Source organism: Zingiber officinale, chromosome 6A, assembly GCF_018446385.1.
Source record: "Zingiber officinale cultivar Zhangliang chromosome 6A, Zo_v1.1, whole genome shotgun sequence".
NCBI lineage: Eukaryota > Viridiplantae > Streptophyta > Magnoliopsida > Zingiberales > Zingiberaceae > Zingiber > Zingiber officinale.
In genome coordinates this window covers 144,719,847-144,747,310 of record NC_055997.1, presented here as the reverse complement: position 1 = coordinate 144,747,310, position 27,464 = coordinate 144,719,847, and the positions used below count along the sequence as shown (strand labels likewise).

At 39.1% G+C, this 27,464-nt stretch overlaps 1 pseudogene; it reads left to right on the top strand.

Moving 5' to 3' along the window:
• Positions 1-26,435, top strand: LOC121995434 (annotated as a pseudogene).
• The last annotated feature ends 1,029 nt before the right edge of the window (positions 26,436-27,464 follow it).

The following is a 27,464-nucleotide window of genomic DNA, read 5'->3' as shown; positions in this document are numbered from 1 at the left end:
ATGCCCTGTGGGTTGTCACGACTAATTAATCTTCATAGTTTACCTGTCTTTGTTGCTGGGGACAGAACTGGTGCATGCTCAATTTTAGAACTTGAGGATTTGAAGCTTCATGGAGAAATAGAAGTTATATTTTCTAAAGATTTTAAGAATTATTCTTGCGGTGGTAGAAAAATCTTCAAGAATAAAGATCTTAATGAAGTATATATAGAGTTTAATCGTTCAGAGAGTAATGACAAGGACATGTTGGATGATCTTGGTCCAAACACGAGCTTAAATAAGTTAACCATATTCCACTATGGGAGCCGACAATTTCCAACATGGTTGATGGAGTTACAATTGCCAAATTTGGTTGAAGTTCGCCTTGTAAACTGTCGTGTTTGTGAGCATATTCCTCCGTTTGGAAATCTACAGTTTCTTAAGAAGCTCGACTTACACTCTATGTATGGCATCACACAGATGGGTGCTGAGTTCCATGGGTACGGAGGCTTTCCTTCCCTTCAAGAACTCCGCTTGACTTGGATGGATAATTTAGATAAATGGTCAGAGGCTCATGGTGTCGGTGCGTTGTTCCCTGTACTGCAGCGGGTGAAGATTATCCATTGTCCGAAATTGAAAAGTATGCCGATGCTTCCTACAATCCAACACCTTGAGATATCATACTGCTGTGGGAGTATACTCTCATGCATCGGAAGGCTAACTTCTCTTTCGTTTCTCAAAGCGGCGGAGATAAATGACATGACATCTTTTCCAAGTGGCTGCATCAGAAACCTCATATCCTTGATAGAATTAAAAATTATAGAATGCAGACAACTCCAATCTCTTCCTGGGGATGAAATGCAGCACCTAGAAATGCTACGTTCATTGACCATTGAAAAGTGTGATAATTTGGCATCCTTCCCGTCGGAAGTGGGGCGTCTTAGTTCTCTTTGTTTTCTACGGCTCTCAGAATCTACAAGTATAATATTTCAGCCAGAAGAACTCGTACAAATCTTGAATTCAGTACCTAAGTTCCAAATACAGATTTGTAGCAACAAAGTCAATTTACACGGGCAACTGCAATATTTACACACGCTCAAAGAATTGTCTCTGTAAGAAGAAGAATAGAGAGAGAGGAAGGAATAAGATGAGAATAATAAAATTTATTGTTCATTGATATTTGCCCTAAGGACAATACAATATATAATGTTCAAAAGTACTTGGTCAAATAACTAATTAATAAATAACAGAATTATTCTAAGAATAGTTCTGAGAATAATTATAATAGAATTATTAGAATAATTCTGAGAATAATTATAACAGAATTATTAGAATAATTAATCCAAATACTAATATGATTTGATTTGATAATTTGATCCGGTCAATTTGGATAATTCTGTTATATCTCTTTTAGTCTCTACGTGGCCAACATTATCTATTTACTAAGTACAGGATTGGGTACGAAATCGCAAAATTAAGTATTTGTTGTTGTGATGAATTGGAGTCGTTGATGACAACAGAACCAACAAGCAGTGTGCTAGAAAAACTATACATAGATGGAATTTCCAATCTAATGACCTTGCCTGGCTGGCTACAATATCTCAGTTCTCTTTGTTTTCTACGGCTCTCAGGTTGTCCAAGTATAGTCTTGCAGCCAGAAGAACTCGTACAAATCTTGAATTCAGTACCTAAGTTCCAAATACAAATTTGTGGCAACAAAGTCAATTTACATGGGCGACTGCAACACTTGCACACGCTCAGAGGATTGTTTCTAATGGGTGCACATTATGGATCATCTTTCTATGAGTACCGTGAACGGTATGAAAATCCAAAATTAAGTATTTGTTGTTGTGATGAATTGGAGTCGTTGATGACAGCAGAAGCAACAAGCAGTGTGTTAGAAGAACTATCCATACATGGAATTTCCAATCTCACGACCTTGCCAGACTGGCTACGACATCTCAAGTCTCTTCGTGTTCTATCGCTCCAGAACTGCTCAGAATTAGGACTTTTGCCAAGAGGTTTGAAGAATCTACCTATGTTGGAAACTTTCAGGGTTTCCAACTGCCCACAATTGAAAAGAAGATGCGAAAGGGAGATCGGCGAAGATTGGCCCATCATCTCGCATCTGCCATCTGTTCATATTTCATAGGCTCCTCAGATTCAGGTGGGCATAGTTCAAAAGGTATAACAAAGAAAACTATGTTAGTTGAATAAAATAGATTATGAGTTCATATCGCCGATATAATATATGAGATAATTATATATATTTTAATTGGTTGCATTTTCCTTTTTTTTTTAATTGAAAACGATAGTGTTCAAACTTGTCCACAAAATAATAACCTTAATCCAGAGCAAATGTAGTCTCGGGAAAATGGCAATAAATATATATATATATATATATATATATATATATATATATATATATATATATATATATATATATATATTACTTGATATTGACATTGAGAATTGGCAGTTATGTTACCCTACACATTTATAGGCAATTATTTTTTTTTTTAAAAAAATCATTTCCTTTAGCTTAAATACTAACCCTAAATCCTACCAAATATATATATATATTTTTTTAAAAAAATTAACACTTGAAGCTCACTGATTGCCATGAGGGTACAAGATTATATATATAAACAAATTATTTATGTCTTAATTAAATATATAAGAATGAGGGTATCATATGCTTTGTTTGCAGCAATGTCTTATAAGCAACACAAATGTATTTGTAATTCAAATGTGATAATATTTATTGGAAAACTTTTATAATAATTGGTGCGATGATATGGGATAAACATCAATTCAATTATATGTATAATGTTGTTATCGTCCTTTTTAATAATATTGAATTGTTTTCTTTTAATCTCTCTTGATTGCAGGATGCAAGTCTAGGGAGGTGACTGAATATGAGATCATATATAGTTACTATTTAAATTAGGTGCATCTATGGTACTTATGAAATTGTTCGTATACACGTGATTTATTATATGTCATACTACTACTTATTTTATTATTGGATACATTATGATTTTTTCTCTTTTTAAGGAGCTAGTGTTACTATGTTGTGTGTAAAATTTTGTTGCTTTAAGATGTATAATTATGTAATAAATAAACTTGATATTGAGTGACAGTTGTAATATAAGTTTACCTTCAATTTTTTTGTTATTGAGATTCTTGATTATACTGTTGGATTTTTCGAGCCGCGAAAACCGCTTTTCACGTCGTGGAAACCCCGAATCACCCAAAGCCGTAGATCCGTGCAAGGAAAACCAAACGAAAAATTACGAGTACGAGTTTCAAAAACCTTTAGATCTACTCCTAGATCTATGTGTTGAGAAGTATACCTTGAAGCGTGTCCTTTCGCATTCCCGCTCGTCCAAGGAGTTGTCGAATCTCTAGACCGTCAAGCGTCGGTCCTCTAGAAGTATCCACACGGACACGTAGATGGAGAAAACCTCACACAAAGGTGTGCTAGCACCTTGGTAAGATTCGGCCAAGCAAGGAGGAGAGGGAGAGGAAGAGCTTCAAGAGGAAGAAGGAAGAAGAATTCACACATGAATAAATGAATTTAATTCATCCCCATTCAAAATGTGGCCGGCCACAATCTTCATGTGTAACTTCCCATTAAATGCAATTAATGTGAAGTTATTAAGAAAATGACTTTGTAACTTCCATGAGGTGGCACCCATGATGATGTGGAGTAACATCATTGGTCCACTTCAATGCCAACTCACCAATGAGGTGGCATAAAGTCAAGTCAAACTTGACTTTTAATCTTCCTCTCAAGTCAAGTCAAACTTGACCAAATCTCTTCCATGGTTGATCAAATCCAACCATTTGATTCAAGCCAACTTAATATAATGAATCTAATTCATTTAATTAAATTGATTCAATGAGTCAAAATCTAAATTAGACTCATTAAACACATGAATCAACTTGAGTCAAACTCAAGTTAGCCCAATTAGGATTACTCTTAATCCAATTTGATTCATCAAATGAATCTAATCCTCTTGGTTCATCATATGAACCTAATCTCCATCTAATTGTCCTAAGTGTGTGACCCTATAGGTTCTTGTAACGTTGGCAATGCCCTAAACCCATTTAGGAGCATAAGTAATGAGCGGTATCTAGCAACACATCATTACTACCCAAGTTACAAGAATGTCGAGATCCGACATCACCTTGTGACTATTAATTGTGACTCCTCACAAAATATGACAAGTGTCCTTCTATCCTAGACATCTAGATTGATCAATGTGAGGCATAGACCGTGTCATCCTCTGACCAATCTAAATCTTGAACTCCAAGTAGACTCACTAAATCAAATGAGCTCAATATCCTATATTGACTCATTTGGGCATGGTCATGCACTTCGTGGTCTCACTCTATCAAGAATACCGATGTCTCTCCCGTCATATAGGAGGGATAGATCCCATCTATATCACTCACATCCCTCTGCATAATTTGTTATATACCCAGTAATCGCCTTTATAGTCCACCCAGTTACGGGTGACGTTTGACGAAACCAAAGTACATAACTCCTTATGTAGGGATCTATGGTGACTTCAGGTCTAAGGACTAGTAGTCATACTAATAGCCACATGAGAAAGTATATGACACTCATATAACGATTCATGATACTTTCTCATGGCGGGCCATTCAGTATACATTCTCTAATGTATACCCATGTGTCAACTTGATATCTCTATATCCATGACTTGTGAGATCAAGTCATCGAGTTGATCTACATGCTAGTCTTATTGCATTAACATTGTCCCTGAATGTTAATACTCGACTAGCAATGATTTAGAGTAGTGTTCCCTATATCATCTCACTATCGATTCAACTAATCGATTGATATAGGTATGAACCTTCTACTCAAGGACGCTATTATACTTAGTCTATTTGGCACTAATACAAATAAGTATAATAACCAAACAAATGCCTTTATTAATATACAAGAATATGATACAATGAGTCCATACAATCATCAAATGATTGGCTCTAGGGCTCTAACTAACAATCTCCCACTAGCACTAGTGTCAATCAGTATAGGCTCTAAGGCCTAATGACCTAGTGTGACCATCATGCTTCCTCTGTGCCAAAGTCTTGGTCAAGGGATCTGCGATGTTAGCCTCTGTAGGTACTCTGCAAATCTTCACATCTCCTCTCTCGATGATCTCTCAAATGAGATGGAAGCGCCGTAGTATGTGTTTGGTCCGCTAGTGTGAGCGAGGTTCCTTCGCCTGTGCTATAGCTCCATTGTTGTCACAATAGAGCTCAATGGGGTCAGCAATACTAGGAACCACCCCAAGTTCAGTGATGAACTTGCGGATCCAAACTTCCTCCTTTCCGCCTCCGATGCAAGAATGTACTTTTGTAGAATCGCATCTTGTATCATGCTTGAACTCTTCCAAATTGACACCATCATTAATGCAAAATATGAACCCGATTGCGATCTATAGTCATCCCGGTCGAATGAGCTCACTGTAACCCTTTACAGGTAGCTCATCACTGCCTCCATATATCAAGAAATATTCTTTAGTCCTTCTTAAGTACTTAAGAATATTCTTGACCGCTATCCAGTGATTTTCACCTGGATCTGACTGGTATCTGCTCGTCATGCTCAAAGCATATGAGACATCAGGTCGAGTACATAGCATGGCGTACATGATCAATCCTATGGCTGAGGCATAAGGGATCTGATTCATGCGGTCTCTCTCCTCTCTAGAAGAGGGACCTTGAGTCTTAGAAAGACTCACACCATGTGACATCGGCAGAAATCCCTTCTTGGAGTTCTGCATGGCAAACCGTAGGAGTACCTTATCAATGTATGTACTCTGACTTAGGCCAAGCAATCTCTTAGATCTATCTCTATAGATCTGTATCCCTAGAATGCGGGATGCTTCACCTAAGTCTTTCATTGAGAAGCAACTCCCTAGCCAAGTCTTGACAGACTGAAGCATAGGGATGTCCTTCCCAATGAGTAGTATGTCATCCACATACAATATGAGGAAGACAACTATATCCCCTACAACCTTCTTGTAGACACAAGGCTCATCTTCGTTCTTGATGAAACCAAACTGTTTGATTGCATCATCGAATCGAAGATTCCAGCTCCGAGAAGCTTGCTTTAGTCCATATATGGACCTATGCAGCTTGCATACTCTGCTAGTATGCTGTGGATCTACAAAACCCTCAGGTTGTGTCATGTACACATCCTCGAGTAGGTTTCCATTCAGAAACGTGGTTTTGACATCCATCTGCCATATCTCATAGTCATGGTAGGCTGCAATAGCAAGCATGATCCGAATGGACTTAAACATCGCTACTGGAGAAAAGATTTCATCATAGTCAATACCATGAATCTGCTTGAAACCTTTAGCTACCAAGCGACCCTTATAGATAAGTCCATCCATGTCAGTCTTTCTCTTAAAGACCCACTTGCACCTAATGGGTTTTACCCCTTCAGGTGGATCAACCAAAGTCCCAACTTGGTTGGTGTACATGGATTCCATCTCGGATCTCATGGCCTCTAGCCATTTCTCGGAATCTGGTCTCATCACAGCTTCCTGATAGGTGGTAGGCTCATCCTCTATGAGCACAACGTCATCATGGTCAGACAAGAGAAATGAGTATCTCTCAGGCTGACGACGTACCCTATCAGACCTGCGAAGAGGAATGTCTACTTGAACTGGTTGTTGTTCCTCAACTCCTTGTGGAACATCATCCACAATACTTTGTGGTTCCAGTTCAATTTCCATCGAGGCATCAGTGCTATTGTTCGCATCTTGAACTTCTTCAAGATCGAACGCGCTCCCACTAGTCTTTCTAGAAACAAGGTCCCTTTCTAGAAAGACCCCAGTCTTTGCCACAACTACCTTGTACTGACTGGGAATGTAGAAGTAATATCCCTTAGTTTCCTTGGGATATCCAATAAAGTAGCACTTGTCGGATTTGGGTCCTAACTTGTCTGAGACTTGACGTCGAACGTAAGCCTCACAACCCCAAATCCTCATGAAAGACACCTGGGCATCTCTCCCAGTCCATATCCTATATGGTGTCTTTATCACGGCCTTGGATGGAACTCGGTTGAGTATAAAAGCTGCCGTGTCTAGAGCATAACCCCAAAGGTATGTCGGAAGATCTGTGTGACTCATCATAGATCGCACCATATCTAATAGGGTACGATTCCTCCTTTCGGATACACCATTCCACTGTGGTGTTCCAGGAGGAGTGAGTTGGGATAGAATCCCACACTCAGCTAGATAGTCACGAAACTCATGGCTAAGGTATTCTCCACCTCGATCGGATCGAAGTATCTTAATACTCTTGCCAAGCTGGTTCTGTACTTCATTCTTGAATTCTTTGAACTTTTCAAAGGATTCAGACTTATGTGTCATCAAGTACACATAACCATATCTACTGAAGTCATCAGTAAATGTGATGAAGTACCTATAACCGCCTCTAGCAGCGACATTGAAAGGGCCACATACATCACTATGTATGAGTCCTAACAAATCAGTCGCTCTCTCGCTGTGCCCACTAAAGGGAGTCTTGGTCATCTTGCCTCGTAGGCATGACTCGCATACCTCATATGATTCAAAATCAAATGAGTCCAGCATACCATCCTTATGGAGCTGGGATAAGCGCTTGTCATTTATATGACCTAAGCGACAGTGCCAGAGGTAGGTTTGGTTCATGTCATTAGACTTGAACCTCTTGGTATTTACGTTATAGATAGGGCTCTCAAGGTCTAGAATATAGAGTCCGTTAATCAGAGGTGCACTACAATAGAACATATCGTTTAAATAGACGGAACAACATTTGTTCTTTATAGTAAACGAGAAACTTTTATTGTCCAAACAAGAAACTGATATAATGTTCTTAGTTAATGCAGGCACATAACAACAATCGACTAACTCTAGTACATGCCCAGAGGGCAGAGATAGAAAGTAAGTCCCTACAGCAACAGCAGCAACCCGTGCTCCATTGCCTACTCGTAGGTCCACCTCGCCCTTTGTCAATGCCCTGCTATTTCTCAGCGCCTGCACATCAGTACAAATGTGAGAAGCACATCCAGTATCTAATACCCATGATGTAGAAATAGATAGATTGACTTCTATAACATATATACCTGAAGTGGAACTCTCACTTCGCTTCTTCTTAAGATCCTCCAAGTATACCTTGCAGTTCCTCTTCCAGTGCCCGGTCTGACCGCAGTGGAAGCAGGTAGCATCCTTGGCGACCCCTCCTTTAGGCTTCAGTGCCTTGCCTTTGCCCTTGGCTTGGGACTTTCCCTTGCCTTTGGGCTTGCCCTTGCCCTTGCCCTTATGTTTCTGAACCATCAGAACAGTGTTGGGCTTAGCCTTCTTAAGGTTTAGGTCAGCAGTTCTTAACATGCTAAGCAGCTCGGGCAGTGGCTTGTCAATCTCGTTCATATTGTAGTTTAGAACGAACTGACTATAGCTATCCGGCAAGGATTGCAAGATCAGATCAGTGGCCAGCTCTTGGCCAAGTGGGAACCCCAACCTTTGTAGGTTCTCTATGTACCCAATCATTTTGAGTACATATGCGCCTACAGGAGCCCCGTCTGACATCTTGCACTGAAACAATGCCCTTGAGATCTCAAATCTCTCATGCCTCGCTTGTCCTTGATATAGTTGACGAAGATGTTCAACCATATCGTAAGCGCCCATTAACTCGTGTTGCTTCTGAAGCTCAGAGTTCATGGTCGCGAGCATTAGACAGGACACATCTAATGCGTCATCTTGATGCTTCTTGAAAGCATCTCGGTCAGCTCGCGGGGCAGTGGCAGGAGGAGCCTCCGGAATGGGCTGCTCCAGAACGTACAGTTTACGTTCCTGAGTGAGAACTATTCTCAGGTTCCTGTACCAGTCCAGGAAGTTTGCTCCGTTGAGCTTGTCCTTCTCAAGGATAGATCGCAGGGAGAAGGTGTTCGTATTTGACGTCATGGCTATCTACAACAGAATAAAAGCAGAAATAAATATCATATTCTTAATCATTTAATTAGGCCTTTAACTAAATGATGCTCCCACTAAATTCTATAATTCATGTGGGACAAGATCCACATCATACTAACCCTTGAGTTAGCTTTGGCTAATACGCCCAAGACTTAGTATGATCGGTAGGTAACGATTACCAATTACATCTCTATGCAACTCTTGTTTATAAAATCAATATCCGCATTTATATTAAAACTCGAGTTAGCTTTGACTAATACGCCCGAGAGTTAATATAGATGTGATTTTGACCTATCTTTTCCAACAGTTGGAAGAATGCCTATAGTTGACTCGATCTAACCGAGCAACTAGGAATACTCAATCTAATTGAGTTTGTATTCACCCATGCGTTGATAGGCGGGACCAAGATTGTCCCTCCGTACCCTACCAAGATAATATGTATTGCTCTGCTTTGGCAGATTCAACAATACATGTGATCGAGGTAGTGATAGGTATCACGGCACGGTTAGGCATTTAGAGTTGGTTCGATCGAGATCTAATCTAATCAAGAAGGATGCATCTTGTGCACGACTTAGATCTAATCTAATCGCAAGGGTGCATCATGTGCACGACTTAGATTTAATCTAATCGTAAGGCACTAATTAATTAATTACTTATTAAACATGCATCATATATATAAGCAATTAACTAATTAATCTATTTGTGATTTAGTCGTGGCTCCACTATGATCTTCTCAAGCTAATGAGAAGATCGAATGGTCAATCTAGGGTCAACAGCTTCTCCAAGCTCCTCCCTTTGACCACCTTGTGTTGCTCGTGCCCGCCTCGGAACTCCGTCTCGTGTGGACCCTCCACCGCTCCAATTTGTACATTACAATTTGAAACTCGAGTTACATTAGAGTCTAAATCTAATTTACAACCAGAATATATGAGAAAGGCACGACGCGTAGGTCGCGGAAAAATAAAAACATACAACACGTGCAAACACATAACGGCACGCAGGCCGTATTATTAATTACAACACAATCCAATTATATTGGGTTTTTGGGCCATGACTATCACAAAAATTAATATATAATTCAAAATTATATATTTTCATAATTTTCTATAATTTTTAAAATTAATTTTTACAATTTTTACAATTTTTACGAGTAAAATTTCCCGGCGGTCCCGTTTAGCGGTTTCGGGCGCAATCGCGAAACGGATCCCCTTGCGGGGCCAGGGGCAGCGCCCCTACCCGCGATCTAACCATTGCGAGGGTTCCTTTGCGATCCAACAACGCCTTAGCCTGCTGTCCCAAAACAATTTGGGACGAAACCTTTGAGAAGAATTTTCCCGGCGGTCCCGATTAGCGATTTCGGGCGCAATCGCGAAGCAAATCCCCTTGCGGGGTTAGGAGGAGTGCCCCTACCCACGATCTAACCATCGTGAGTTGCTCCTAAGCGATCCTACAGCGCCTTCGCTCGCTGTCCCAAACGGATTTGGGTTGAAATATCACCGTTTTGGAAAAATCTTCCCGGTAGTCGAAGCCTACAAGTGTCTAAACACTTGTGCTTCGATTACTCGGAAAAAATACTCATAAAAATCCAAAAATCATAATTTTACAGAAAATTACAGAAACTTTAGTTTTCATAAAACCAAAAAATAAACTCGTACAAGCCTTGCACGTGGCTCTGATACCACTGTTGGGTTTTTCGGGCCGCGAAAACCACTTTTCGCGTCGCGGAAATCCCGAATCACCCAAAGCCGTAGATCCGTGCAAGGAAAACCGAACGAAAAATTACGAGTACGAGTTTCAAAAACCTTTAGATCTACTCCTAGATATATGTGTTGAGAAGTATACCTTGAAGCGTGCCCTTTCGCGTTCCCGCTCGTCCAAGGAGTTGCCGGATCTCTAGACCGTCAAGCGTCGGTCCTCTAGAAGTATCCACACGGACACGTAGGTGGAGAAAACCTCACACAAAGGTGTGCTAGCACCTTGGTAAGATTCGGCCAAGCAAGGAGGAGAGGGAGAGGAAGAGCTTCAAGAGGAAGAAGGAAGAAGAATTCACACATGAATAAATGAATTCAATTCATCCCCATTCAAAATGTGGCCGGCCACAATCTTCATGTGTAACTCCCCATTAAATGCAATTAATGTGAAGTTATTAAGAAAATGACTTTGTAACTTCCATGAGGTGGCACCCATGATGATGTGGAGTAACATCATTGGTCCACTTCAATGCCAACTCACCAATGAGGTGGCATAAAGTCAAGTCAAACTTGACTTTTAATCTTCCTCTCAAGTCAAGTCAAACTTGACCAAATCTCTTCCATGGTTGATCAAATCCAACCATTTGATTCAAGCCAACTTAATATAATGAATCTAATTCATTTAATTAAATTGATTCAATGAGTCAAAATCTAAATTAGACTCATTGAACACATGAATCAACTTGAGTCAAACTCAAGTTAGCCCAATTAGGATTACTCTTAATCCAATTTCATTCATCAAATGAATCTAATCCTCTTGATTCATCATATGAACCTAATCTCCATCTAATTGTCCTAAGTGTGTGACCCTATAGGTTCTTGTAACGTTGGCAATGTCCTAAACCCATTTAGGAGCATAAGTAATGAGCGGTATCTAGCAACACATCATTACTATCCAAGTTACAAGAATGTCGAGATCCGACATCACCTTGTGACTACTAATTGTGACTCCTCACAAAATATGACAAGTGTCCTTCTATCCTAGACATCTAGATTGATCAATGTGAGGCATAGACCGTGTCATCCTCTGACCAATCTAAATCTTGAACTCCAAGTAGACTCACTAAATCAAATGAGCTCAATATCCTATATTGACTCATTTGGACATGGCCATGCACTTCGTGGTCTCACTTTATCAAGAATACCGATGTCTCTCCCGTCATATAGGAGGGATAGATCCCATCTACATCACTCACATCCCTCTGCATAATTTGTTATATACCCAGTAATCGTCTTTATAGTCCACCTAGTTACGGGTGACGTTTGACGAAACCAAAGTACATAACTCCTTATGTAGGGATCTATGGTGACTTCAGGTCTAAGGACTAGTAGTCATACTAATAGCCATATGAGAAAGTATATGACACTCATATAACGATCCATGATACTTTCTCATGGCGGGTCATTCAGTATACATTCTCTAATGTATACCCATGTGTCAACTTGATATCTCTATATCCATGACTTGTGAGATCAAGTCATCGAGTTGACCTACATACTAGTCTTATTGCATTAACATTGTCCCTGAATGTTAATACTCGACTAGGAATGATTTAGAGTAGTGTTCCCTATATCATCTCACTATCGATTCAACTAATCGATTGATATAGGTATGAACCTTCTACTCAAGGACGCTATTATACTTAGTTTATTTGACACTAATACAAATAAGTATAATAACCAAACAAATGCCTTTATTAATATACAAGAATATGATACAATGAGTCCATACAATCATCAAATGATTGACTATAGGGCTCTAACTAACATATACATCATCATGTACTTCGAAAAGTGAAAAGAAATATATTTTTTATTTCATTAAAATCTTAAAAACTTATTGGTAGTTGGATGGACACATAAATCGAGATAGGAGGGTTAATACACTTTAAAATTGTTTATATAATTGTTATATTTTCTTTTTTATATGTTTATTATTATCCAACGGAAATACTTAAAAAGTATATATTGTATGCTAAATTTAAAAGAACTGCCTATATCAATTAGTCATTTTTAAACTCTATTTTAACTAGCTTTAAGAATCAAAACAAAACTAAAATTTAAGCTAATTAATTATAATGGATGATTATATATATTTTTAAAGCCAATAATATTAGATTTTCATTAAAAACTTAAATCTTTTGTTTACATTTGAAATTAAAATAAATTTAAATATAAGATAAATAACTAATATCAACAACTAACATAATTTTTTACTTAAAATCTTGATTATAACCATTTGTATTTAATTGCAGTTAAACGTTTTGAACTAAACATACTACAATAAATACCAAACATAACGTCTGATGTGGATATATCAATGGGACCTAAAGGGAATTACGAAGAAGAGAGGAGGACCTAAAGGGACCAAACATACTTCACATGTTGAAAGTTTTGGTTTGTAGAAGAGCATTGTTCATCAACAAAGAAGGGGGGCTTAGGGTTTTTTCTAGCGTCGCCGCCGGGTTTTTGGTTGGGTTCTTCCACTGCCGCTCGAGACGCACACTCGGTCCTCCCTCGCCAGCCCACTACCATTGATCAAGCATGCTGCCGACCGTCGACCAGTCCATCGCACATATCGCACCCTCCTCTCCTCTTCTTGCATATGCACGCCTCCTCTCATGCATGAGGTTGTCGCCACGCCTCCGCCTGTCGACACCGGCTGCCATCGCCGGGCCTCCGCCGCCAACACCGCCTCCCTCTCTGTACGCTGGTAGCACGGACTCTGCCTCCCTCCCTCTATCTCTGAGTTTACTAGCACCTTGATGTTGGAAATTAAACTTTATTTTTAGATAAATGTTGTTGATAAAATTTTATGGATATAGAATGGTGAGGTGGCAAGTCTTGACTAGAGATAGGATAGAGATAGAATTTGATGAATTGATAATTTTGATAAGAGTTCATGGAGATAGAATTAAAAAAAAATATCATGATTATCTCATATTAGTGCTTATCCAATAAGCCTATAAATATGTACTTCTTTTTCATGAATGAACAAGTTGAGTTTTCTGTTTTCTTCTACTCCTTTTTCACATAGAGTTATTTCTCCTCTTCCACATTTTTTCCTTCTATAATTCTTTTTTCTTCTCCATAATTTCTATTTCCAACAAAGTGGTATCAGAGCTATGGCTAATGGAGGTATGGTTCCCTTCCAAGTTTACTCAAAGCGAGTAATTATGACAATTGGAGTATCAAGATGAAGACGTTTCTTGGAGCTCATGATGTTTGGGAAGTTATAGAAAAAGGCTACGTTGAGCCTCGTGACGACTCGACGTTATCTTCAACTAAAAAAGACAGTCTGAGAGATTTAAGAAAGAGAGACAAGAAGGCTCTCTTCCTCATTTATCAAGCTTTAGATGAGGATGGTTTTGAGAAGATTTCAAGTGCTACTTCAGCCAAGCAAGCATGGGAAAAGCTCCAAGTCTCATATCAAGGAGAAGAAAAGGTAAAAAAGGTACGACTTCAGACATTAAGAAGTCAATTTGATGCTCTTCGTATGAAAGAAGGTGAGTTAGTATCAGATTATTTTTCTAGAGTCTCTACCATTTCCAATCAACTAAAAAGAAATGGTGAGAAACTAGAAAAATAATCTGATACTAACTCACATTCTTTCATACGAAGAGCATCAAATTGACTTCTTAATGTCTGAAGTCGTACCTTTTTTACCTTTTCTTCTCCTTGATATGAGACTTGGAGCTTTTCCCATGCTTGCTTGGCTGAAGTAGCACTTGAAATCTTCTCAAAACCATCCTCATCTAAAGCTTGATAAATGAGGAAGAAAAGGTAAAAAAGATACGACTTCAGACATTAAGAAGTCAATTTGATGCTCTTCGTATGAAAGAAAGTGAGTTAGTATCAGATTATTTTTCTAGAGTCTCTACCATTTCCAATCAACTAAAGAGAAATGGTGAGAAACTAGAAGAAGTAACTATTATTGAGAAAATTCTTCGATCATTGGATTCAAAATTTGATAGCATTACAACCATCATCGAAGAGACCAAGGATCTACAAGTCATGACGATTGAGCAACTCCTGGGTTCATTACAAGCCCATGAAGAAAAGAAGAAGATAAATGAAGAAATTACTCAACAACTCCTAAAGACGACTCTTCAACCGACAAAGAAAGATGAAAGCTTCAGTAACAATAGAAATCAACGTGGAAGAGGTCGTGGATATGGACGAAGTCGTCCTAATGAGCAAGGATGAGTCTCCAACAACAACAATGAAAGAGGAGAACATTCAACAAGAGGACGTGGAAGAGGGTATACAAACTCGAGGTACGATAAATCTCAAGTTAAGTGCTACAATTGTGACAAATTTGGACATTATGCAAAAGAATGTAGATCGTCCAAGAATAAAGTATATGAAAGAGTAAATTATATGGAAGAAAGGAAAGAAGAAGATGACACCCTACTGCTAGCATATAAAGATAATGAAAGAGAAGAAGATACAATTTGGTATCTCGACACTGGTGCAAGCAATCATATGTGTGGGAAAAGAAACATGTTCATAGAGCTTGATGAATCAGTTGGTGGTAATGTATCCTTCGGAGATGAATCAAAGATTGAGGTAAAAGGCAAAGGTAACATTCTCATCCGTTTGAAGAATGGAAAATATGAATTTATCTCAAATGTTTTCTTTGTACCAAATATGAAGAGCAACATCCTAAGCTTAGGACAACTTTTGGCAAAAGGGTATGATATTCATCTAAAAGATGGTATGCTCATCTTGAAAGATCATATTAGTTGCTTAATTGCTAAGGTGCCTATGTCAAAAAATAGAATGTTCTTACTTAATATTCAAAATGATGTCGTCAACTGTCTCAAAGCTTGTTACAAAGACATTACTTGTGTTGGTGCGGGAAGCATTCGACGATCGAACTCGTGTTTTGATAACGGCAAAGAATTCAAAGTTAAGATGTTTTTTAGTCTAACAAGTCTACTTGAGGATTTCAGGAAAGTCCTAGCTGCGGTTAGGCAAAGGGAAAACCCTAGGGGGCAGTAACCCTAGGTCATAGGGGGTGGTAACCCTATGCGTAAAGTCTTGGCAGGTTGATGACTTCAGGCAAAAGTCCTAGGGGGTGGTAACCCTAGGTGAAAAGTCCTGGTGTCGTGAACCAGGTGAAAGACTGGACTAGCCGGGGAAGCGGATGTCCAGCAGAAAGTCCGGAAGCATCGAGTGCTGAGCAAAAGTCCAGTCGATCTGGAGGATCGACTGGCAACAGGTAAATCTCCTGAGTGGAGTAGGTGAGGACGCGTTCCCCGAAGAGGGAACAGTAGGCGTCGGGTCGACCTAGGGCTTTCGGCTGGAAATCCAAAGTCAGACTCGGACAGTCCGAAGACTGTCAATTATTACTTACTGTGTTTTATCAGATTCTAACATTGTCTTGCAGGGTATTTTGCTCGGACTAACCTTTGTTTGCAGGTGAGGAACCTGCTGGAAAAAGGCTGTCCGGGCGCCTGGGATGGATCCAGGCGCCCGGGACCAAATTCTATCCCCTGCGTGACTTCGCCACATGGAGCATCCTGGTTGGTTGGCCACGTCACACTCCAGGCGCCCGGAAGGGATCCAGGCACCCGGAACCGCATATAAAAGGAGGGTTGAGGTGCAGCTTCAAAAAACAACGAATTCTAAGTGATCTTTCATCTACACGCTACTCCAAAAGACGCTCCAAAGTGCTACTACAAGTGCCCGACGACCCGAAGCTTCAGAATTAGCATTTCTTGTTGTCGGTATAATTTTTGATAGCTTTTATTTGTACTCATAATTGTAATCTTTTAACGAGCTTATAGTTGTTGCCCACCGGAAGCGATCAAGGATCGCGGGCCTTCGAGTAGGAGTCGACTTAGGCTCCGAACGAAGTAAAATCGATCTGTCTCTTTGTGTTGTCTCTTTATTTTATTTCCGCTTATTCCGCTGCACGTTTTAACTCCGATAGTTTTCCGATAATCGAACGAAATAGCCACGAGCGCTATTCACCCCCCCTCTAGCGCTTCTCGATCCAATAATTGGTATCAGAGCGGGGTCGTCTTGAATCGGTGCAACCACTATTCGAGACAATTTTTTTTTCGTGGTTTTGTTCGGAGTCGATTAGAATTTAGCCTCATAGCTATATTCTAATTTTTTTTACGAATCGATTTTCTGCTCAAAGTCGGTCAATACCACTTGAGCCTGTAATTTTTTTTTCTTCCTCCCGCACTACTAATCCAAGACTTAGTCTTGGAATAGATCTTGTTGTTTCTGTTTTTTTTTAGATCTAAATGGCCCAACAAGAAGGATTTAGCACCGTTCATCCCCCATTATTTTCCGGAGAAGACTTCGGATATTGGAAGGGGCGAATGGAAATTTATCTAAAGATCCAGTTCGACACCTGGATGATCGTCAAAACAGGACTGTAACTACCAACAGGTACAGACGGTAAGCCTACATCCTGTGAGAACTGGGAGCCAGCATTTATCAAAAAGGTGGAAGCCGACGCCAAAGCCACCTGCACAATCCAGTGCGGTCTTACCAAAGAAGAGCTCAACAGAGTCGGTCCATTCTCCTCCGCAAAGGAACTATGGGAGAAACTGATCGAATTACACGAGGGCACCTCGGAAACCAAGGTAAATAAGCGTGATTTGTTACTAAATAAACTATACAATTTGAAAATGCAGGAAGGTGAGACGGCAAGCTCTTTGCACGCCCGAATTCAAGATATCCTGAATTCTCTACATGGAATTGGGCAGAAGGTAGAAAACAGAGATATAATAAGGTATGCCCTTAACTCATTCCCTAGGAGTACACTATGGGCATCAATGGTAGATGCCTATAAAGTCTCTAAGGATTTGTCCTCCTTGAAATTAGATGAATTATTTAGTGAATTCGAACTCCATGAACAAACTAATGCACAGCCATCCGAGAAAGGGATTGCTTTGGTTGCAGGAACGAATCGAACACGGGAATCAAGAGGACGGCGAAAAATTGAATCGGAATCAGAAGATGAACCTGACTCAGAAGATTCAGAAGATGAACTAACCAGCGAACTTGTGAATCTTGTAAAGAAGCTCTACAAGAAGAAGAAGGGCTTCAACAAGAAAGATCTAAAGAAGGCAGTCCAATCCAGGGAGGCCCAACAAAACTCAAAGGTAAAGTTCGAAGTCACATGTTACGGGTGCAACCAGAAAGGGCATATCAAGGCCAACTGTCCCAACCAAAAGGAGGCCAAAAAGCAAAGAAGAAAGAAGGCACTAAAGGCAACCTGGGACGAATCTTCTTCGGAGGACGAAGACGACGAACTCGACCAAACGAGTTTACTCGCATTGATGGCCCGGGACCAGATCAGCGAATCCGAGAGCGAGTCAGAAGCCGACTCCGAGCAAAGCCACGGATCCGCATCCGTTTCCGAAGGGCCAGACTCCGCTGTAAGTATTCCTAGGCTTAATAATTTAGTCAATTATTTACTTCGCAAATTAGCCAAGTCAAATTTGAAAATTAAGTCACTTTTAAAAGAAGTAACCATTCTTAAAGGAGTAACTAACTCAAAATCTTTAACTGAAGATTCAACTCAAGTACAACAACTTGAGAAAGAAAATTCAAATCTGAAAAATCAGTTAAATGATTTAAAAATTACTTTAGAAAAGTTCTCTCTGGGCTCCAAGAATTTGGATCTAATTCTTGGGACACAAAGAGCCGTCTACAATAGAACTGGGCTAGGATATAAAAGTAAAAAGAAATATAAATCTTATTTATCCTTAATAAACAAACAAAGTAGTAAATCAGTCCAAGCATGGGTCCCCAAGTCTAAATTGATAAATCAAATGGGACTTGGCCAATACTGGGTTCCGAAGGATCAAATATACTACCTCGACAGACCATATCGAGGCCGTGATCCAGGGAAAGCTAAAATGAAAACGATCGTAATTTAAAATTCGAAATTAAATTAAAAATTTAAAACTTAAAAATCAAATTCAAAATTTAAAATTCGAAATTAAATTAAAAAATTTTAAAATTAAAAATCAATTCGAAATTAAATTAAAAATTCAAAATTAAACAAATCGAAATTATAAATAGATGGAGGGTCCAAACTAGCTGGCACCTCCAACTGAACTACCCGACAGGGTAACTGAACCTAATTTACCCGGAATGGGTAAAACAAGAATAGATTACCTGGCAGGGTAGTTAAGGTTAGATTAAAACGGGATAAGTTTAACTTGAATCACAGTACTGGTGAAGTTTTTGGATGATAGTACGTTAGGGAAACTTGGGCATCGCATGTCTAGGAAGATATGGCTTCGACCTGGTGCACTTGGCCAAGTGAAACTGACCGAAGCTACCCTTAAATGGATCCTAACTAGTTAGACCAAGTTTTAGTATTAAGTTCAATGTGTAGGACTATTTGGAAAACCTCGAAGGCATGATTACTTTAATGAGCTCCTTGTGACTCACCATAGCCCAGAATTTTATCCAAAGAATGCTTACTTGTTGAATCCAAAGCTAAACCCGAATCTAACACAAGACTAAACAAAACCCTTTAATTGAACCTCAATTCATCTCACAAAAAGTTATAGGACTCCCTGATTGAGAATTTAGATCGGGTGAGATGACTAAGTAATTAAAAAAAAAAAAACCTTCAAAACTTAAAATTATTTTAAACTTAAATTTCAAAATTATTTTAAACTTAAATTTCAAAATTATTTTAAACTTAAATTTCAAAATTATTTCAAACTTAAATTTCAAAATTATTTTAAACTTAAATTATTTCAAAATTATTTTAAACTTAAATTTCAAAATTATTTTAAACTTAAATTTCAAAATTATTTCAAACTTAAATTTCAAAATTATTTCAAAATTATTTTAAACTTAAATTATTTCAAAATTATTTTAAACTTAAATTTCAAAATTATTTTAAAATTAAATTTCAAAATTATTTTAAACTTAAATTTCAAAATTATTTCAGATTTAAATTTCAAAATTATTTAAAACTTAAATTTCAAACTTATTTTAAACTTAAAATTATTTTAAAACTTCAAAACTTAAATTTCAAAATTATTTTAAACTTAAATTTCAATATTATTTTAAACTTAAATTTCAAAATTATTTCAAACTTAAATTTCAAAAATTATTTAAAACTTAAATTTCAAAATTATTTTTAAATTTCAAAATTATTTTAAAACTTAAATTTCAAAACTTAAATTTCAAAATTATTTTAAAACTTCAAAACTTAAAATTATTTTAAACTTAAATTTCAAAATTATTTCAAACTTAAATTTCAAAATTATTTTAAACTTAAATTATTTCAAAATTATTTTAAACCTAAATTTCAAAATTATTTCAAAATTTAAAATTCGAAATTAAATTAAAAATTGAAAATTAAAACATTAATAATAATAATAAAAATAATAATTATATATATACCAAGGTCAAAAACCGGGGGCAGGCGCCCCCGGTATTCTGACCCCGGGCGCCCGCAGCGATCCCGGGCGCCCGGACTCCCTTATATATAGGGGGCAGGAGGCGCCCCCTACCCTTGCACCCAAGTCTTCCTTAAGCTTCTTCTTAGCTTCCCTGCGAAGACTTTCAAAATTAAAATTTTTTTTCGTGGTTGATACGAATTCGTGACTCAACCGAGGTCGTTAGTTCTAAAATTTCTAACAATGGCTCCTCGGTAAAATTTCTATCCCCTCCTAAAATTCATTTTTATAATTTTTTTTTGTCTTTTCTTCTTCCTTAGTATAATGTTAGTTTCAAATTTAGGAAGCGTACTAAATCTGGTGCTGGGCCCTCTACCCCTAGCATTGACCCTAGGTTTCCCACCGACGAACTTAGGATTAAGTTTATGTCAACAAATTACATGGCCATTAGAACCCAATGTATAGACAGATCGTTCTTTTTACGCTCTTGTATTCCAGTCTCCGAGACTATAAACCACTATAGGCTGCGAAACCTAGTTGAGTGCACCAGCGCAGTAAACATAAGTTTATGTGCCGAATTTTACAACAACCTAGTGAAAGTAGACGACTACTCCTATACCACTAGGGTAGCTGGCACGGATATCACATTATCTCCCACAACCATTCGTGAGTTTCTAGGATTACGAGAGTCACCATGCACCTTTTTATGCTATCCTCCTAGGGAGCTACCTTTTGGAGATCCCTACTCACATATTACCCTCGATAAGATCTATTCGTTCTTCTTTGAGGACCAGCGTGATCCCACTGAGACCCAGTTTAGGTCACTTAACCTTAGAATTCAGGACTACGCCCTTTATAGGGTTCTAGTACTTTGTATTCTACCGCTAACCACTCATGACATTGCGGTGATGCGTCCATTTCACTCCTTCCTGCTCTATGCTCTGTGTCAGAGGTTAGACATAGACATCAGTCTTCACATCTTTTCCACTATTATTTATGCAGCTGGATACGTGACCAGCAGACGAGTACATATGCCTTATTGTCATATTCTGACAGCTTACATGTCCTCATTACACATTGATGTCACCAGAGGTGACATCCGCTACATGACCGAGTTTGACATCATAGGAGCTAGGAACTTTTCCCTAGCAAATATCCATATAGACGATGAGGGTACCATGTCCTGGCGTAGGGGGGCACATCACCAGCAGGCGGAGGAGGCAGAGCATGATGAGTTCATGTTGGCACTATTTCCTGAGGAGGCTGCTCCTGCCCCACCACCACCTCGAGCACCACATCCAGCTCCCCGCACTCTCGCTGATCGAGTTTCCGGACTAGAGAGGGCTATGTTGAGTTTCCAGCACGAGAACTCCGAGTTTCATCAGTCCATGCGACGAGAGGTCTCCGATCTTCGACGAGAGGTTCGACAGGAGGTCTCCGACTTACGACGAGACGTACGACAGGAGCTCTCTGACTTGCGCCGAGATCTACGAGAGGACGATCGGGCTCGTCACACTGAGATCCTGACACTACTTCGGTCGCTGGGTTCCGGACCACCTCCCTCATCATCTCAGTAGCTCCCACTGTTGCTTTATTATGACTCTAGTACAGCTTGTAGCAGCTCTATTATGACTCTTTTATCTATGTCGACTTTTTAGTCTAATGGATGGTTTCATTTCAGGCTTGATTGACTATACCTTAATCTAATAAATTAGTCTTTTAGTCACATTTTTTTTAATATAAATTCTAGGAAAAACAGTTTTTCAAAACTCCAATTTTACTAGACTTTCAAAAGTTGGGTTTAGTCTAGGATTTCCCCCCTAGATAGCATGTTCCCTTAGAATTAAGCCAGAGCATCTCACAAAACACCTAGGTTTACCTTGATTGTGAATGAAAAATATAGAATGACGTGAGATGCATAGGGTATAGCCTGGACTCAAGAATGCTTATATCTGTGCATCAATATGAGTCTGGGCGTTAAATATGCAATAAACATTAATCAAGTTAAAGTTCTCTAGCTCTAGTCAAGTCTATCTGGACCTAAATAACTTAACTTGACTAACCTAGTAAAAGCTATTGTCCTATAGACAATCAGCAAGTAACTAAAGGTTAGACAGTTGGCAAAAGATACTCAATTTCTTTTTCAAGAATGTTTTGTTCTCTATGCCTCTGATACCTAATAAATAAACATGACTTGTGCTTGGACTTAAGGACCAACTGAACTTAAATGAATAATCTGGTCCTAAAAACTTAAATTCCAATTGACCTTAACTTCCAAACTCTGTTGAATATTGCTAACTTTAATCATGTACAACTCTTTATACATTGCCTATTTTTTGAGTTATGGCAAAGGGGGAGAGTAGCAAAAATGTAAACATAAAATTCAAGAAGTTAAAAATTAAGGGGGAGCAAAAGTTAAGGGGGAGCCAAAGTTAAGGGGGAGCATATAGGGCAAAATTTACTTTAGTTACATTGTTCAGCTATACTTAGCAAATTTTGCCTGTGTTTAAAACGACTATCTATTCGCTTGTTTACTTAACTACGAATTTGTGTTGCCATAATCAAAAAGGGGGAGATTGTTGGTGCGGGAAACATCCGACGATCGAACTCATGTTTTGATAACGGCAAAGAATTCAAAGTTAAGATGTTTTTTAGTCTAACAAGTCTACTTGAGGATTTCAGGAAAGTCCTAACTGCGGTTAGGCAAAGGGAAAACCCTAGGGGGCGGTAACCCTAGGTCATAGGGGGTGGTAACCCTATGCGTAAAGTCTTGGCAGGTTGATGGCTTGCAAAAGTCCTAGGGGTGGTAACCCTAGGTGAAAAGTCCCGGTGTCGCGAACCGTCTGGACTAGCTAGGAAGCGGATGTCCAGCAGAAGTCCGGAAGCATCGAGTGTTGAGCAAAAGTCGGTCGATCCGGAGGATCGCGGGCACAGGTAAATCTCCGAGTGGAGTAGGTGAGGACGCGTTCCCAAGGAGGGAACGTCGACCTAGGGCTTCTGGAAATCCAAAGTCAGACTTGGACAATCAAAGACTTCAATTATTACTTACCGTGTTTTATCAGATTCTAACATTGTCTTACGGGGTATTTTGCTCGGACTAACCTTTGTTTGCGGTGAGGAACCTGCTGGAAAAAGGCTGTCCCGGATGGGCGCCCGGGACCAAATTCTATCCCTGCCGACTTCGCCACGTGGAGCATCTGGTTGGTTGGCCACGTCACACTCAAGGCGGAACCGCATATAAAGGAGGGTTGAGGTGCAGCTTCAAAAACAAAGAATTCTAAGTGATCTTTCATCTACACGCTGCTCGCTCCCAAGTGCTACTACAAGTGCCCGACGACCCAGAAGAATTAGCATTTCTTGTTGTCAGTATAATTTTTGATAGCTTTTATTTGTACTCATAATTGTAATCTTTTAACGAGCTTATAGTTGTTGCCCACCGGAAGCGATCAAGGATCGCGGGCCTTCGAGTAGGAGTCGACTTAGGCTCCGAACGAAGTAAAATCGACCTGTCTCTTTGTGTTGTCTCTTTATTTTATTTCCGCTTATTTCGCTGCACGTTTTAACTCCGATAGTTTTCCGATAATCGAACGAAATAGCCACGAGCGCTATTCACCCCCCCCTCTAGCGCTTCTCGATCCAACAACTTGGCTATGACATCTTCGATTTGGACATCTGAATTTCAGAGGACTAGAACTGCTTTCAAAGAAGGAGATGGTGAGAGGACTACCTTACATCAAACATCCTGATCAAGTATGTGAAGCATGTCTACGTGGGAAGCAATTTAGAAGAGGTTTTCCAAAGGAGTCAAGTTCAAGAGCTCAAAAGCCTCTTGAACTTATACATACAGATGTTTGCGGTCCGATAAAACCAAGTTCACTTGGTAAGAGTAATTATTTCATTCTTTTCATAGATAATTTTTCTCGAAAAACTTGGGTATACTTCTTGAAGCAAAAATCGGAGGCCTTCGACATATTCAAGAAATTTAAAGCTACCATAGAAAAGGAGAGCGGTCTCGAGGTCAAAGCTATGCGTTCTGATCGAGGAGGAGAATTTACCTCAAAGGAGTTTCAAAAATTTTGTGAAGCCAACAGAATACGACGACCCTTGACAGTTCCAAGATCCCCTCAACGAAATGGAGTGGCAGAAAGAAAGAATCGAACCATCCTTGGCATGACAAGGAGCATTCTCAAAAGCAAGAGGCTACCAAAGGAACTTTGGGCAGAAGCGGTTGCATGTGTAGTATACTTATCCAACCGATCACCAACTAGGAGTGTGTGGGGCAAGACACCACAAGAAGTGTGGGGCGGAAGGAAACCTGGAATTTCTCATCTAAGAGTTTTTGGGAGTATAGCACACGTTCATGTGCCTGATGAAGCAAGAAGCAAACTGGATGATAAAAGTAAGAAATTTATTTTTATTGGCTATGATACTAACTCAAAAGGGTATAAGTTATACATTCCAGATACTGGGAAGACAATCATCAGCCGAGATGTCATATTTAATGAAGAAGAAGAATAGAATTGGGAATCTCAAAATAAAGATTACAACTTCTTCCCATACTTTGAAGAAGAAAATGTGGAGCAGCTAAGGGTAGAGCAAACAAGAGAGGAGCCTACTACTCCACTAGTAACACCAACATCAAGTACTCAAGAGAATTTATCTGCATCAACTTCAAGTGAAAGAGTACCACACTTTAGAAGTTTACGGGAAATTTATGAGGTAACTGAAAATCAAGATAATCTTACTCTATTTTGTCTCTTTGCGGATTGCGAGCCTATAGATTTCCAAGAAGCTATAAAAAGCAAAAGGTGGAAAGATGCAATGGATGAAGAAATTAAGGCGATAGAGAAGAATGACACATGGGAGTTAACGACACTTCCTAAAGGACATAAGACGATTGGTGTGAAGTGGGTGTACAAAATAAAGAAGAATGCCAAAGGAGAAGTTGAAAGATATAAAGTAAGATTGGTGGCAAAAGGCTACAGTCAAAGATCTGGCATTGATTATGATGAGGTATTCGCTCCCGTTGCTCGATTAGAAACTATCAGACTAATCATTACTTTAGCAGCTTAAAATAAGTGGAAAATACATCAAATGGATGTAAAATCTACTTTTTTAAATGGAGTTCTTAAAGAAGAAGTCTATATTCAGCAACCATCAGGTTATGAAGTTAAAGGACAAGTAGACAGAGTTCTAAAATTGAAGAAGGCTCTCTACGGGCTAAAGCAAGCACCAAGGGCATGGAATAGCCGAATAGACAAGCACCTGCAAGAGAAAGGCTTCATCAAATGTCCTTATGAACATGTATTATACATTCAGAGTAAGGATAAAGATGTTTTGATTGTATGCCTATAGGTCGATGACTTGATCTTCACAGGAAGCAATCCAAGTATGTTTGGAGAATTTAAAGAAGCGATGACTAAAGAGTTTGAAATGACTGATATTGGGCTCATGGCATACTATCTGGGCATTGAAGTGAACCAAAGGGAAGATGGAAGCTTCATCTCACAAGCAGATTATGCAAGAGAGATATTAAAGAAGTTCAGGATGGATAACAGTAAGCCTATAAATGCCTCAGTAGAATGTGGAGTCAAGCTATCAAAGCATGATAAAGAAGAAAAAGTTGATCCAACATTTTTTAAGAGTTTGGTTGGAAGTTTACGATACTTGACGTGCACAAGGCCTGATATTCTTTATGTTGTTGGACTTGTTAGTCGCTACATGGAAGATCCAACTACTACCCACCTTAAGATCGCTAAGAGAATTTTACGCTATATCAAAGGTACGATAGATTTTGGATTACTTTATTCAACATCTAATCACTTCAAACTTGAAGGATATAGTGACAGTGATTGGGGTGGAGATATAGATGATAGAAAGAGCACTACAGGATTTGTGTTCTTTATGGGAGATACATCTTTCACTTGGATGTCGAAAAAATAACATATTGTCACACTTTCTACTTGTGAAGCAGAGTATGTGGCTGCGACTTCATGTGTTTGTCATGCTGTTTGGATCAGAAATTTATTGAATGAGTTAAGTTTACCACAAGAAGAGGCAACCAAGATACGAGTTGATAACAAGTCTACAATAGCACTAGCAAAAAATCCAATCTTCCATGATAGAAGCAAGCACATCGATACGCGCTTTCACTATATCAGAGAATGTATTACAAGAAAGAGGTGCAAGTGGAATACATAAAGTCTCAAGATCAAGTTGCTGATATTTTTACCAAGCCACTCAAATTTGAAGACTTCATCAAGACACGATATTTGCTTGGAGTTACAAAATCAAGTTTAAGAGGGGGTGTTGGAAATTAAACTTAATTTTTAGATAAAAGTTGTTGATAAAATTTTATGGAGATAGAATGGTGAGGTGGCAAGTCTTGACTAGAGATAGGATAGAGATAGAACTTGATGAATTGATAATTTTGATAAGAGTTCGTGGAGATAGAATTAAAAAAAAAATATCATGATTATCTCATATCAGTGCTTATCCAATAAGCCTATAAATATGTAATTCTTTTTCATGAATGAACAAGTTGAGTTTTCTATTTTCTTCTACTCCTTTTCCAAATAGAGTTATTTCTCCTCTTCCACATTTTTCCTTCTATAATTCTTTTTTCTTCTCCCATAATTTCTGTTTCCAACACTTGACAGTCGCCCTTCAACAGCTGCCGCTTGCTACTCTTGACCCATTCTAGTGCCGAGGGCGTCATCGTCGCAGTCATCATCGTCACGCTATAGCCGGCTGCCACCTTCGCGCCGATGTTGTGTTCTGACCTTTGCGCCGATGTTATTATTCGACATGTGAGCTGTTATTGTGTGTTATGTGTTGTGTTCCAACCTTCGTGCCACTATTGTGTTCCGGCCTATGTGTTGCTGCTTAGTGTTGTTGCCTCTAGATCCATGTCGCATCCGACTCTGTACTGTTAGACCCAGCCCCTCATCTGGTCCTCATCCATCTACTCTTCCGGATCATGACGACTCGATCAACGTCGTGACTAACTTACCGATTCACTCGAGGGCGCCCCCTAGGTCAGGGTACGCCACTGTACTAATTCTTTATTCATTTCATTATTCTTCCTGATATATCCGTGGGATCTGCCTCGAGCATCGAGGTGTCAAGGACCGGGAAATCTCGGACCCTACCTGCAGGTAGCGTTGACTAGAGATCTTTTGACAATTAGGTCAACATAGAAGATAGCTCATCACATTCCCCCTCCAAGTCATGACGACTTGGTCAGCATTCCAGCCACGTTATTTCGGCATTTCCGTCTTCTCAGATTCCTGATGGGATCATATTGACCCCATCTGTGGCAACTTCACCTGATCTAGAATATGAAGATG